We start from the raw sequence: 12,487 nt of genomic DNA on the forward strand, positions 1-12,487 counted from the left end.
TATTTGCAAGAGGCTATCAACTGGAGATAGCTTCTGTGTTTGGGATGGGGGCAATGTGTCCACTCCTCCTTTCACCTCTCAGACCCCATGCAGACCTGTGCAGGCTCTGTAGCAACTTCTTAATCTCCTTTTTTTAATTACATGTCTTTATCCTTTTTTCCCTCTTTTTAAAAATGACTTTATTGAGCTATACATTTTTCTCTGCTCCCCTCCCTCCCACTCTCCTCATGTCTCAGCACCTCATGGAACCTTCTCAAAAATTGACCACATACTAGATTAAAAAACAACCTTCAACAAATACAAAAAACATTGAAGTAACCCCAGTATCTTTTTTTTTTTTGACAAGTTTTCTCTGTAGCTTTGGTGCCTGTTCTGAAACTAGCTCTTATAGACCAGCCTGGCCTCAAACTCACAGAGATCCACCTGCCTCTGCCTCCTGAGTACTGGGATTAAAGGCGTGTGCCTTGTATCAATTAAAATCATAGCAGGAAACACACATATTCAAAAGATGCCATTAGAAGACAGTTTAATGATGACTTTGTTAAGGCGTGTGGGCAAGCTTCAGGGAATTCACCAAGATAAGAAACAGCCCCCTGCTAACGGGAAGCCTTCCAGTTAGAAAAATCTTACACAAAATAGGGTTTTCTCTTCTGTTTTGTTATTTTTCTATGTCTAGGGCCATATTCAGGCTTAATGACTAATGAATTGGGAGATTTGTATCATTTATATAGAAATTTTAACTAGAAGAAATGAGTAAAGTGAAGGAAAACACTGTGAATAAATATTGAACCATGTGTCTAAAAAGAAAAAAAAAGATCTTTAGATTTCCCTTCAAGCTCTCTGGTCATATACAGACATGAAGAACTTTAGCCTTTAACTTTTGTTTTCTTCCTAGGAAAGACTCACGTCACGACGTTTTCAGAGTCAAACTGATGACAAATTAAGGTAGGAAACTAACCTACCTGGGTAGTTCTTTTTTTCTCATGAAAATTCTGTGGTTCCCTATTGTCCATCATAAAATACATCTTCTAGAGATGATTTCTTACACAACCTTAATGCCATTCTCGTGTTCTTTTTATTTCTTCCTCTCTACCTTGACTTCTCCATCAATATTGCATGCTAACTCCAGTTTCCTGCTCCTCGCTGGTGTGCCGCCTTGCTTTCTCTGTCATTTTGTATCTGTCACTCTCCTCTTCCGATCCTGCTCAGAACATCTTGGGTCCTCCGTTGTCTAATCGTGTCCCGTCTAAGATATTTGCCTCCAGGGGTGATTTTTTTCCTCTAGCCTTTTTTATTTGAGCTGGTGAAGGGGTCAGTGAATGAAGAAACTAAGGCTGGGTGAACATCTACTACAGCCATGCCGTGCTGTGTGTGGTTTCACACAGCTGACATTGTGTGTTCTTGATAGTACACAAGGCCGCGGCCCAGATACTTTGCAGATACTCTCCAAACTAAACGTTGGCAGCTGCATTTGGGAGGCAGAGGCAGGAGGATCTCTGTGAGTTTGAGGCCAGCCTGAGCTACAGAGTGAGTTCCAGGACAGCCAAGACTACACAGAGAAACCCTGTCTTGGGGCGGGAGTGGGTGATGACAAAAGTAAGAACTGAGGCTGGTGAGATGGTTCAACAGTTAAGAGTATGGTGTAGGAGGTTCTTTTGTTTGTGTGTTGCTTTCATTGGTTGAATAAAGAGACTGCCTTGGCCTTTTGATAGGGCAGCCCTTAGATAGGCAGAGTAGACAGAACAGAATGCTGGGAAGAAGGGCAGTGTGGCCGACGCCATGAATCTCAGGCCTGAGTTGGACGTAGGTTAGAATCTTGCCGGTAAGCCACAGTCACGTGGTAATACACAGATTTAATAAAAATGGGTTAATCAAGATGTGAGAGTTAGCCAATAAGAGGCTAGAGCTAATGGGCCAGGCAGTAATTTGAATTAATACAATTTCTTTGTGGTTATTTTGGGTGTAAGCTAGCTGGATGGTGGGGACAAAAAGCAGGCCCGCTCCTCATATTACAAGAGTACTGTCTTTTGGAGGACTGGGATTTGTCTCCAGAACCCATATGCAGCAGCTCACTACCTGTGACTCCAGCTCCAGAGGCACCAGTGCCTCTGAACTCCTCAGACATCTGCACACTTAGGTGCACACACGCCCCACCCTATAGACACAATCAAATAGAGAAACTTAGAGTTCCTAGTTCTTTAAGCTCTTTGCAAAATTGGCTATATGTTTCCCCTTCTTAAACCAGGCAGATGAATCTCTGTATTTTAAAGAAACAGCCCAACAGAATTTTAAACCGTTTACTTTTGAATTTTTAGCTGGCAATAAAAAGGAAATTCTCAACTGGATGGAGTAGAGTTGAGTGCCTTTGCTTGATTTCAGCATTAAAGTGTGTTACATAACCACAGTTTACAAGTAAAAATGTAGTGTTCCACATCAAAGGTCCCTCCAAAATAGAGCAATACTTAAAGTACCATTTAATATTTATTTTCTCAATAAATAATGTGTTGGGGAATCTCTTCATAGACCAAGTCATATCATCTGAAGATGACAAGCTAAAATTGCTTCAGATTGTCATTTATTAGTAATTGTTTCTAGTATACAATTAGAAAAATTAATTAATATCAAGGTAGCTATGGTAGGGAGGTTTTCTTTTTTACACCAATCCTTTGGCAAAATGCTGACTCTTTCTAGACATCGACTTTTGCCCTCCGTACTTGGTAGTAACACTTTCCCATGCCTTTTAAGTGACCCTGTTTTGAACAGTGCTAACACTTCAGGAAAACCTGCAGATGTGCGCTGCGCGTCTTTACTCCACTTTAATAAAAACAAAAAAGAGGCTCCTTGTTACCCTTACTTGTTCACCAATGTCCATTTTTGCCCCTGTGTTTATGCTGTGCAATCATTAGTGGTTTTTACTTGTCTAGTCTTTGGGGCCATAAAACTAGGGTTTATTATTCTCCAGGTGATGAATTTTCTTATTTACAAATTACTTGCAGATCATGTGTGGGCAGCATGATTGCTGATCCTGCCTAACGAATACATTTAGTGTTTAATTTTTTTTTCTGTTGCTATTTCTAATTTGAAGTGGGTAGACCAAAACCAATTAATTCTATTCCAGTTTTCCAGTACTTTGCTGCATGTCTCTTCTGTCACTACAGATGCTTATGACTCTTAATATATGGCTTTAAATAACATCGATATTAGAAACACGCTGATACTAAGTTACCCGCTCCTGATAACTGTATCTTTCAGGTAGACCAGAGCTGCTAATTACCTTAAAGAAATTTAGGTCACGTATTCATAAACTGAATTAATTTATCTTCAACAAAACTGCGTATAGCCAGATTGCTTTAAAGATAATCATAACCAGAGAATTAGAAATCTTTAAGAACTTTTGCAAACATAGCCCCAAAGATTGTAATGCCTAGTATAATGCAACCTCACCAGAGAAAAGTGGAGTTTTTCTATTTATGAATTATGAAATAGGTACGTGGGCTAATGTAGATGTCAGTGTTTGTTGTTTTTCCTTCTCTTTGGCGACTAGTCAGTCAAAAGGTGTGAGTGGAGCGGAAGAAACTTGGGTTTCTGAAGGGAATGTTTCCAGGCTATCCGAAGAGTCTAGATTGGATTTGTGAAGGTAATTTATCGAGGCTATCCGAAGAGTCTAGGTTGGATTTGTGAAGGTAACTTATTCATGCTATCCAAAGAATCTAGAATTCTTGTTCTGTTTGTAGATTGGAATTGAACATTAAGCAACAGAGTGAGTGTGGGCATAAAATGAACAGGTAGATATTTATGTAAATTCATCTTGACATAGCTACAGCCCTATCACTACAGGACTCTAGTATACGACAGAAGTATCATCGTTTTTCCTTCATTTAAGAAGTTGTCGATTGGTTCTTCATGATGCTATTAGAACAAGGACACTTTAGCCACCCCAACTTTAACTTTGTGACAACGAAGATGTAAAAATCCTGTGACATGAAGTGGGGCTAGATACTCAAGCCAGACTATGATACAAGTGGATTTAAATATAACCATTTTGAGTGCTCTTTATTTTTCTAGCACCCTGCTAGGCGTGTTTATATAGGTCAATTCATTTAACCCTCCATCTTATAAGTCTTTCACAGATAAAGAAGCAGTAATTTAGCCCTGGCTTATTAGTTTTCTTATTCCTAATGCTATATGATCTAGCAATAACCACAGTGACTATTGACTTTGAGGATGCATATCTTCTTAAAGGAATTCAGGCATCGGATGGGAGAATTATCATTTAGTTCTGATAATTCCTAACTTCATGCAGCACTGCTGTAACAGATCCTGGAGAGCTTTAAGGCTCATGCAGATGGGACACAAAGCCAGTCACAGCTGAGATGACAACGTGAGGAAACCATGTCCAGATGAGACAGATAGGCCACACCCATGGCACTCTGTAGAGCAAGATGTGGATCCGATTATGAGCGTAAAATGAATTGTATATCCTTATGTTCTACAGCACCTGCATCATAGTAGAATAATCACCCAGTAACTAAAACATGATACAGAGCTGACTTTCCCAGTTTTTTTTCTTCAAACAGTCAGTTTAATATTCTCACCTACAGAATGAGCAGAGGTTAGAACATTCTGATTCTATTTCTCTGTAGGACACCAAAAATAGAAGCAGCTTGCATTGAAATAGTTCTGTGACTAAGCCTAGCCTCCCTGTTGCATGTTTCTAATTGCATGCATTTCAAGGTTGGGGTTTTTTTTAGAAAGCTATTAAAAAGTGGGAAAGTAGGCCCCAAAGTATGACTTAGAGTTTACTTTTAAAAATTCAACTGCTTAAAATTCATTAGTGCTTAAGATGGTGTTATTTTCACTTCTTTCTCAGTCCCATCTTTACCAACACTCATACAGATAAATGACATGCTCATGCGTGTGTAGTTCAAACAATGTAACCTGGGGAAAAGATGTTTGGTTAGGGGAGAGAGAGAGAAGAGAGAGGGAGGGAGGGAGGGAAAGGGAGGGAGGGAGGAATGGAAAGGAGGGAGGGAGGGAGGGAGAGAGAGAGAGAGAGAGAGAGAGAGAGAGAGAGAGAGAGAGAGAGAGAGAGAGAGAGAGGAGAGATTGGGTTCTGTGGGAAAGAACAGTTAATTGATTATATTTGACTTTAAAATTGTCTTTTGTGACTTCCTTTGATAATTGGTACTTGAATGAATCCCAGTGGCAAGTAACAACGGAAGTATTTGTTCCAATGAACTGGAGAAAATGCCCGGTTTTCCTCCTTGCTCAGCCATATATACTTGCACCCTTTCTGTGCTGAACATGCTTTCTTTGTGGGGTGAAGCAACTTCTTATATCAGGTCCCAGATTTCTTATTTAAACTAATCTTTATTTTTATGGTGGTAAAATATACACTGCTTACAAGATTTATTGTTTTAGCCATTTTCACTATTGTCTATTCTCCATAGCCATCCAATTGTAGAACTTTTAAAACATCCCTCACTGTCAGAGATGTAGAACTGGGCCATTGCTGCAACTTTTCAAACTTCCACACAGCTTTAGTCCTAGTACTCAGAAGGCAGAGGCAGGCTGACCATTAGTGAGTTCAAGACCAGCCTGGTCTGCATAGCAAGTTCCAGGTCAACCAGGGCTACATGATAAGACCCTATCTAAAATAATAAGTAAAATAAAAAAAAAATAATACCTCCTCTGTACTTTTCTTAGGTGCTTTCCAGAAAAAAAAGTCAAAGGCCTTTGAGTTTCAAAAGACCAACTTTATATTTATTTTCTACCAGCAGAAGAAACATAGGAAGTAGTAGTTAAGAAAAGTGATGAAATCAGGAAACAGATAAGCAAAGAAAATTCTAGGATTGAATAGAATGTCTGTAGACTCACGGACATTCCAAAACATTTGTAAAGTTACGAGAAAGATTTGAAGAACAACCTCTAAAACTAAAAGCCAGTGCTTATAGGCATGAATTCCTGAAACCTCAAGGTTGTTCAAGAGAACATGAAATAGAGCATGGAAGATGAGTTTAGATGGTACTGGGGCTGAAACTTGTGAAAATGTCAATTCTTTGTACATTAACTATTTGTATAATCAAACATTACCATTAGATAATGAGTTTTTTAAACGGCGTTCATACGTCTGTTCTCATAACATATGTGTAAAATAAAGCCAAACTTCTCTTTCAGGAAATCGATTCAATCTTTAATTTACTTTTCAATTGCGCCTGAGTGTATCTCAGGTGAAAATGAGAAGACCTGGATCTGTCAGTATTGATGTCCATGTAGGTGGCTTCCTTTATTATAATTTGTGAAGTTCTCATAAGCTGTCTTGGCAAGAGATCTCACATGGGAAGAGAGAATCAAGACGCAAGGTGGCCAAGACCACCAGGTTGTGCGGGTTCATGAAGTGATCAAGTATAGTGCATACATATATAGTTTGTTTAAACAAACAAAGGAGATTGTCAGCTGTTCAAAGGTGAGGCACTCAAGTGTAGCGTGTTAGTGCAAATTACTTGATATCTTAAAGCTATTTCTTGTTATTTCTCTTCAGTCTAAAGTGACTGACAACACTTCTGAATCACCTGTTTCAGGTTGAGTGGCATTTCATTAAAACATTCCAAGCTAAGAGCTCTTATTCTTTTTATTAAGTTTACATAAAAACTGTCTACGACCATGACCGCAGCATGATTGTATTTATGCCTTTACATTAACTGTTCTTCAACTGTATTGAGAAAATCACTTTTATTTTTCAATTACTTATTCAATTCTAAGAGAAACAGTTGTCAGGAATAGGTTTACAGTGGAGAATGGCTGTTTCAATAGGTGTAAAATCAATTTGTAACTTTTATTTAAGAAAAGAGAACTGCCGAATTACCCACTGTTCCTTTAGTTACTGACTTTTGGAATCAATGTTATACTTAACTCCAAAGGGAAATTTTTGTTCTTAAAAAACGCATGACAATGTCATTTACCACCATGTCAAACATATTGTGTTGTGTTGACATTTTTTAGAAAATATTCCTTTAAAATTCTTTCTTTATGTCTTAAACTTTTTCCCTGAAATGATTTGGTCATCCCTCCAACATAGCATAAGTCAATTTCAGAATCAAAGTTCACTGTGGTGAGGCCAATGATCAAGCTTATTTAGATTGAGTAATAGCCAAAGCTACTCAGAAAGCAGATGGGCCAACTAGGCAACTATATACTGTGAGAAAATAAAGCTTATGGTTTTTTTTTTTTTTTTTAGTCCTTTGCATTTCTCTTGTGGTCAACTTCTGCACTTCAAAATCAACAGTGAAACAGCATGAACAAGAACCATGAAGGGTAGATAGGTGGTTGATGTTGATGTCAACACTCTTTGGGAGCAAAAGAACCAACCACTGGTAACTAGCAAGATTTAAAAAAAATTAAAACATGAGGTGTTTATGTTCTTGATTATCGTCAAATGTCGGGATGAGTTTACAACATGGCCGATTTAGATGTAAATAATAATCAGAGAGGTACAGGGCTGGAGGGTACTCAGAACATCACTTAAAGCTACCAAACGCACAGTACCAATGCCCTGCCTTTGAAAACAAAACTGTTGTGTTGAAGTGTAGCCAACTAGTCAAAAACACATGGTTCCCGGGACCCCGTGAAATGGTTCTGTCGCTTTGGGTCTACCTGAGGAGGGACCAAGACGAGAGAGCCATTTAAGAGCAGTTCTGTTTCTGCGTCTTTTGTTCTTGCCAGGGTGCCCATTTTTTAAGTATTCAAACAAAGAACCACAAACCGCCAGTCACACCATAATACCAGCTTGTGTTTACATTTTCAGCTCTCCGGATCGTGATCCTATTGAGTGCACACAGAGCGAGTGCTCGTGTACACGCGCCCGTCCGCCATCAGGAGGACTGCAACTGTAAACACAAGCTGGTATTTTGGTGTGATCACGCTAATATGGCGGATTGTGAGGTCAAGGGGTGGAATGTGAATTATGGATCCAGAATTTCCTTGCTTTTGTCAGTTTAAGTCAGGCTGCTTACACAGTAGCTGCTTTTCAAACTCGAATAACGTTGATTTTAAAGAAATGAAGATCCATCTTAAATAATTAGGAGGGCTCGAGGAGAGAACTGTCTTTCTGGAATGAAGTAGAAGCACCTGCCCTCGCAACCTTAAAAATCTGATCATGAAAGACACGTACTATACTAATTTAGAACCTAGCCATGAGTTGGTCACAATAAAAAGTCATGCATAAAATAATTCGCAGTCTTTAAAGGACATCTCATCTTGAGGGCAACCCACTTTGGTGCCTTTTTTATATTACTAAAAGTCCATTTAACCAAAAAAATTGACCATCATACCCCAAAGGAAGAAAAGTAGGCTAAGGCTCAGATGAAACACGGAATGTCTTCTCTTTTGCTGTTTTTTTGTTTTGTTTTGTTTTTTAAAAAGAGAGTATGCATCATTTAATCACAGGCAGATCCTTAACTAAGTTGTGCTAGATGAAGTCATCAAGGCATGTAAGGTGAATTTTGAAGCACAATGAGGAGCATCTTTAGTAGAAACAATGCCAGAAATCATGTCACCACCCATCCACCAAACATAAGAATCGAATCACTGGTATAGATTTATTAGGGATCACTTCCTGCAAAAAACGAAGGACTGCTATCAAATATAGATAACTGATTTCATAGTCTCAGATCTCCATCCAGATAAGTGCTAATAAATGTCATTCTTTTATTCTTTTCATTTAAAAAAAAGTTATGCTATTTTTTTTAAATCATCAACTTTAAAAAGACAAATGGAGGTGTCTGATATGGGGTACATTTAATGTATTTGTCTCATGAAGGCAATGCCTCTTGTGACAACATGAAATCCAGGTATCCTAAAAAGTTCAGGTGGCCTTTGAGTCTGTTCTAATCTGGAAGTTATCTATAGGCATGGAATTTCCAGCCATATACTCCCTCTGATTAGCCATCTCTACTTAGGTTATAGTCAGCAGCTAGCCAAGTTCCTCCCAATCTTGTCCTCAAGCTCTTAGGTAATAATATAATAGAAACACACCCATCCATACAGTGAAGAAACCTACAAATAAACACCAAGGTAACTAAGTAATCCATATTAGTTTACTTTAGGGGAAGTTGTTTTAAAGATCTCTTGCCTCTCTGGTGTTTAAAATTCTTAACTATGTTTAAATGAAATTGTGGTTCTCTCATCAACATTCCCCTGGTTAACACTCGGTAAAGATGTCAGCCCCACAGCATGAGGTGGTGAGATGAGACCTCAAACAGAAAGCAGAGGACTATGTTCCCAAAAGTTATTAAGACCAAAGTCACAATGTTCACCTATTTGGTCTGCAGCAGTGTCTCTGTTTTCCATTGACTACTGAAATGTAACTCTTTTTTCTTTCTTTCTTTCTTTCTTTCTTTCTTTCTTTCTTTCTTTCTTTCTTTTTTTTTGAATAAAAAGGGAATTGAGTCTAAACTAAAGCATAAATAGAATAACCTGAATGAGTAAAAACCAGCTAACCTAGGGCTGGGGAGATGACTCAGCAGTTAAGATTGCTTGCTGCTCTTGCAGAGGACTCCCGTTCCTTTCCCATATGGTACCTCCCAGCCATCACTATCTCCAGTTGCATTGGATCCCATATCTTCTTTTGACCTCTGCCAGCACCAGACATAAACATTGTGCATATACATACATGCAGGCAAACACATGCATAAAGTTCAATTTAAAGACCTTTAAAAACTGCTCACACAATTCTGGTATTTTTATCTTATTGCTTTGAGATTTTTATCTGTCTAGTATTTTCCTTGGAATTCTTTTATACATAAACGTGTGAAATCTGATTTTATTTTCTACATGTTTTATTACAAAATATCTCTTTAAATAAAAAAAAATAACGCATGTGAATGGGTGTTTCGCCTACCATGTGTGTCTGTGCATCATGTGTGTGAATTGCCCAAGGAGGCCAGAAGAGGGCGGCAGATCCCCTGGGACTGGAATTAAGGGTGTCTGTGAGCCACCAGTGAAGCAAAAAGTGTCTCAGCCCAAACACAGGTCCTCTGTGGGAGCAGTCAGGGCTCTTAGCCACTGACCTATTTCTCCAAGGTCCCCAAATGTCTTTTTCATAAAGAAGATTTGGTCTGGAGAGCTAGATTAGTGGTAAATAGCCCTGGCTGCTCTTACAGAGAATCAAAGTTCCTTTCCCAGTACTCACCAACAGCAGCTCACAAGTACTTCTCATTCCAGCTCCAAGGGATTCCAGCTTTCTTCTGGTTTACACACACACACACACACACACACACACACAGAGAGGGGGGGGTGGAGGGAGGGAGGGAGGGAGAGAGAGAGAGAGATTGAGAGAGATTTAAAAAACATCTTCAAAAAAAGTATATTTGAACCTGACATGGTGATGCACATCTTCAATCCCAGCACTCAGAGGGCAGTCAGACAGATCTCTGTGACTTTGAGGCCAGCCTGGTCTACAGGGTGAGTTTCAGGACAGCCAGAGCTATGTAGAGAGACCATTGGAGATCAGAGAGAAGAAAGAGGCGAGGAGGGAAGGGGAGGAGAGGAGGAAGAGAAAGGAGAGGAGAGCAGGTGCCTGGGAAGATCAGATGAGTGTGTTATGAGTCACAGGCAGCTGCGAGCCACCTGATGTGTGCCGTGGGACCTGGATGTGGGTCCCCTGCACTATCAAGAACCTTTCCTCCATCCCCACAAAACTTCTCTGTGGGGAAAATGAAGGACTGTGTTTGAGTTTGAATAACTAGAACTGTCATTAGGTTTTCTTCCACATGACTAGTTAGACTTTTCATTTACACCACAGCGAATTGCTTTATGAATTGATTAATTGTATTTCTTCAGTTGAGAACATCAGTTCGGGTGGCAGCTGTATGGTACGGGCGATGCCTAGCTTTTCTTCTTTGTAGTCTTCATTAGAAGCCAGCTAAGGGAGTTGAAGACTGAGCTAAATGGAAGGGTGAAGCTTAGTGCCTTGGGTTTCATCCTCAGACTGCCTCAAAACAAAATAATAAAAAATAGAAATCAGGTATGGTTCAGTAGGAGGTGGAAATTTGTTTTTTTTTTCTTTTCTTTATTCTCCTCTTATCAATAAAAAAAAGATAAAAAAAAAGAAAATTAAACATGAGCAAAAGTAAAAAAAAAATAGAAATCAGCTTAAAATGGTCTTTATATATATAATGTATGTGTATATATATATGTAATGTGTATGTATATGTAGTGTGTATATATAGTGCGTGCATATATACAGCGTGTACACATATGGTGTATATGTATATATAGTGTATGTATATATACATATATATGTATACACACACACGTGTGTGTGTGTGTGTGTGTTGAGAGGGGTGCACCACATGCACATGCCCATGCATGCCAGAGTCAGGGCACAAGTATGGTTGCCTGAGAAAGACTTGTGGAACTCAGTTCTCTCCTTTTGTGATGTGGCTTCTGCAAGTCTTCATGTTCGCGAGTAAGCAGTCTTCCTCTCAGCCATTTTGCTGGCCTCAAAAAGTATACATTAGCTATAGAGAAGATACATTACTTTATACATGTACACAGTACACTCCAATCACATTCAACCACCATGGCTCACTCTAGTCCACAACTGGCCGTCTCCAACTGCCAAGTTTCCCGCCCCCCCTTTTCAAATCTTTTGAAACAGCCTTAAGTAAAGCCCCTCACTCAGTCATATTAAATGCTCAACAACTTGAACAGAATAGCCCTCTCTTCGAGGAAGATACTAAGAGTAAGCTGTTAAGATGTTAAGAGAAGCACTTCCGAGCAAACTGTGGTGGACTTAAGATAAAGGTCTTAGAATGTCTGCGGTGGAGATCAAAGCCGCGCCTGACGTACAACGAGGATTTACAAGGAACAAGCAGGTTTAAGCCTGTGTAGCACTGTAATGGTTTTCTTTGTTTGGAAGGCAATTTCTCTTGACATGCTGTTATTTCCTCTTCGTAATTTAAAGAGTTTCTCGTGACAAAATACAGGTGGGAAATAATATAGCTAAGTTGTATTTTGTAGACAAGTATACGTGAGCGCAGAGCGTGGGGAGAGGCGAGCGGTGCCGCTTGCAGTTCTCATACCAGAATTCAAAATATGAACGAGATTTAGTCTCGGTGATAAACATCTTCTGTGAAGTAAGCAGATACCAAAGGAGAAACTGGGCCAGGTTTGGTGGTGCACTCTTTGATCCCAGCAACCAGGAGGAAAGAAGTAGGTGGATCTCTTGTGAGTTCAAGGCCAGTCTGGTTTGCAGTCTTAGTGATAGAGTCTCACCCAGCGTGCATGAGGTTCTGGGTATGATCCCCAACATGGAAGGAGGAAGAGAAGGAGGAGGAGGGAGGAAAAGGAGAATAGGAGGAGCCTGAACTTACATTTATTAAAATCTCCTGAGATTTGTATGCACATATTGACTCAGTTATATAGTTTTCAACATAGAACAATTGGACAAAATGCTGACCACTGTGGAATCTATCGGAAGTCTTTA

Source organism: Microtus pennsylvanicus, chromosome 9 (assembly GCF_037038515.1).
Source record: "Microtus pennsylvanicus isolate mMicPen1 chromosome 9, mMicPen1.hap1, whole genome shotgun sequence".
In the NCBI taxonomy this organism is placed as follows: domain Eukaryota; kingdom Metazoa; phylum Chordata; class Mammalia; order Rodentia; family Cricetidae; genus Microtus; species Microtus pennsylvanicus.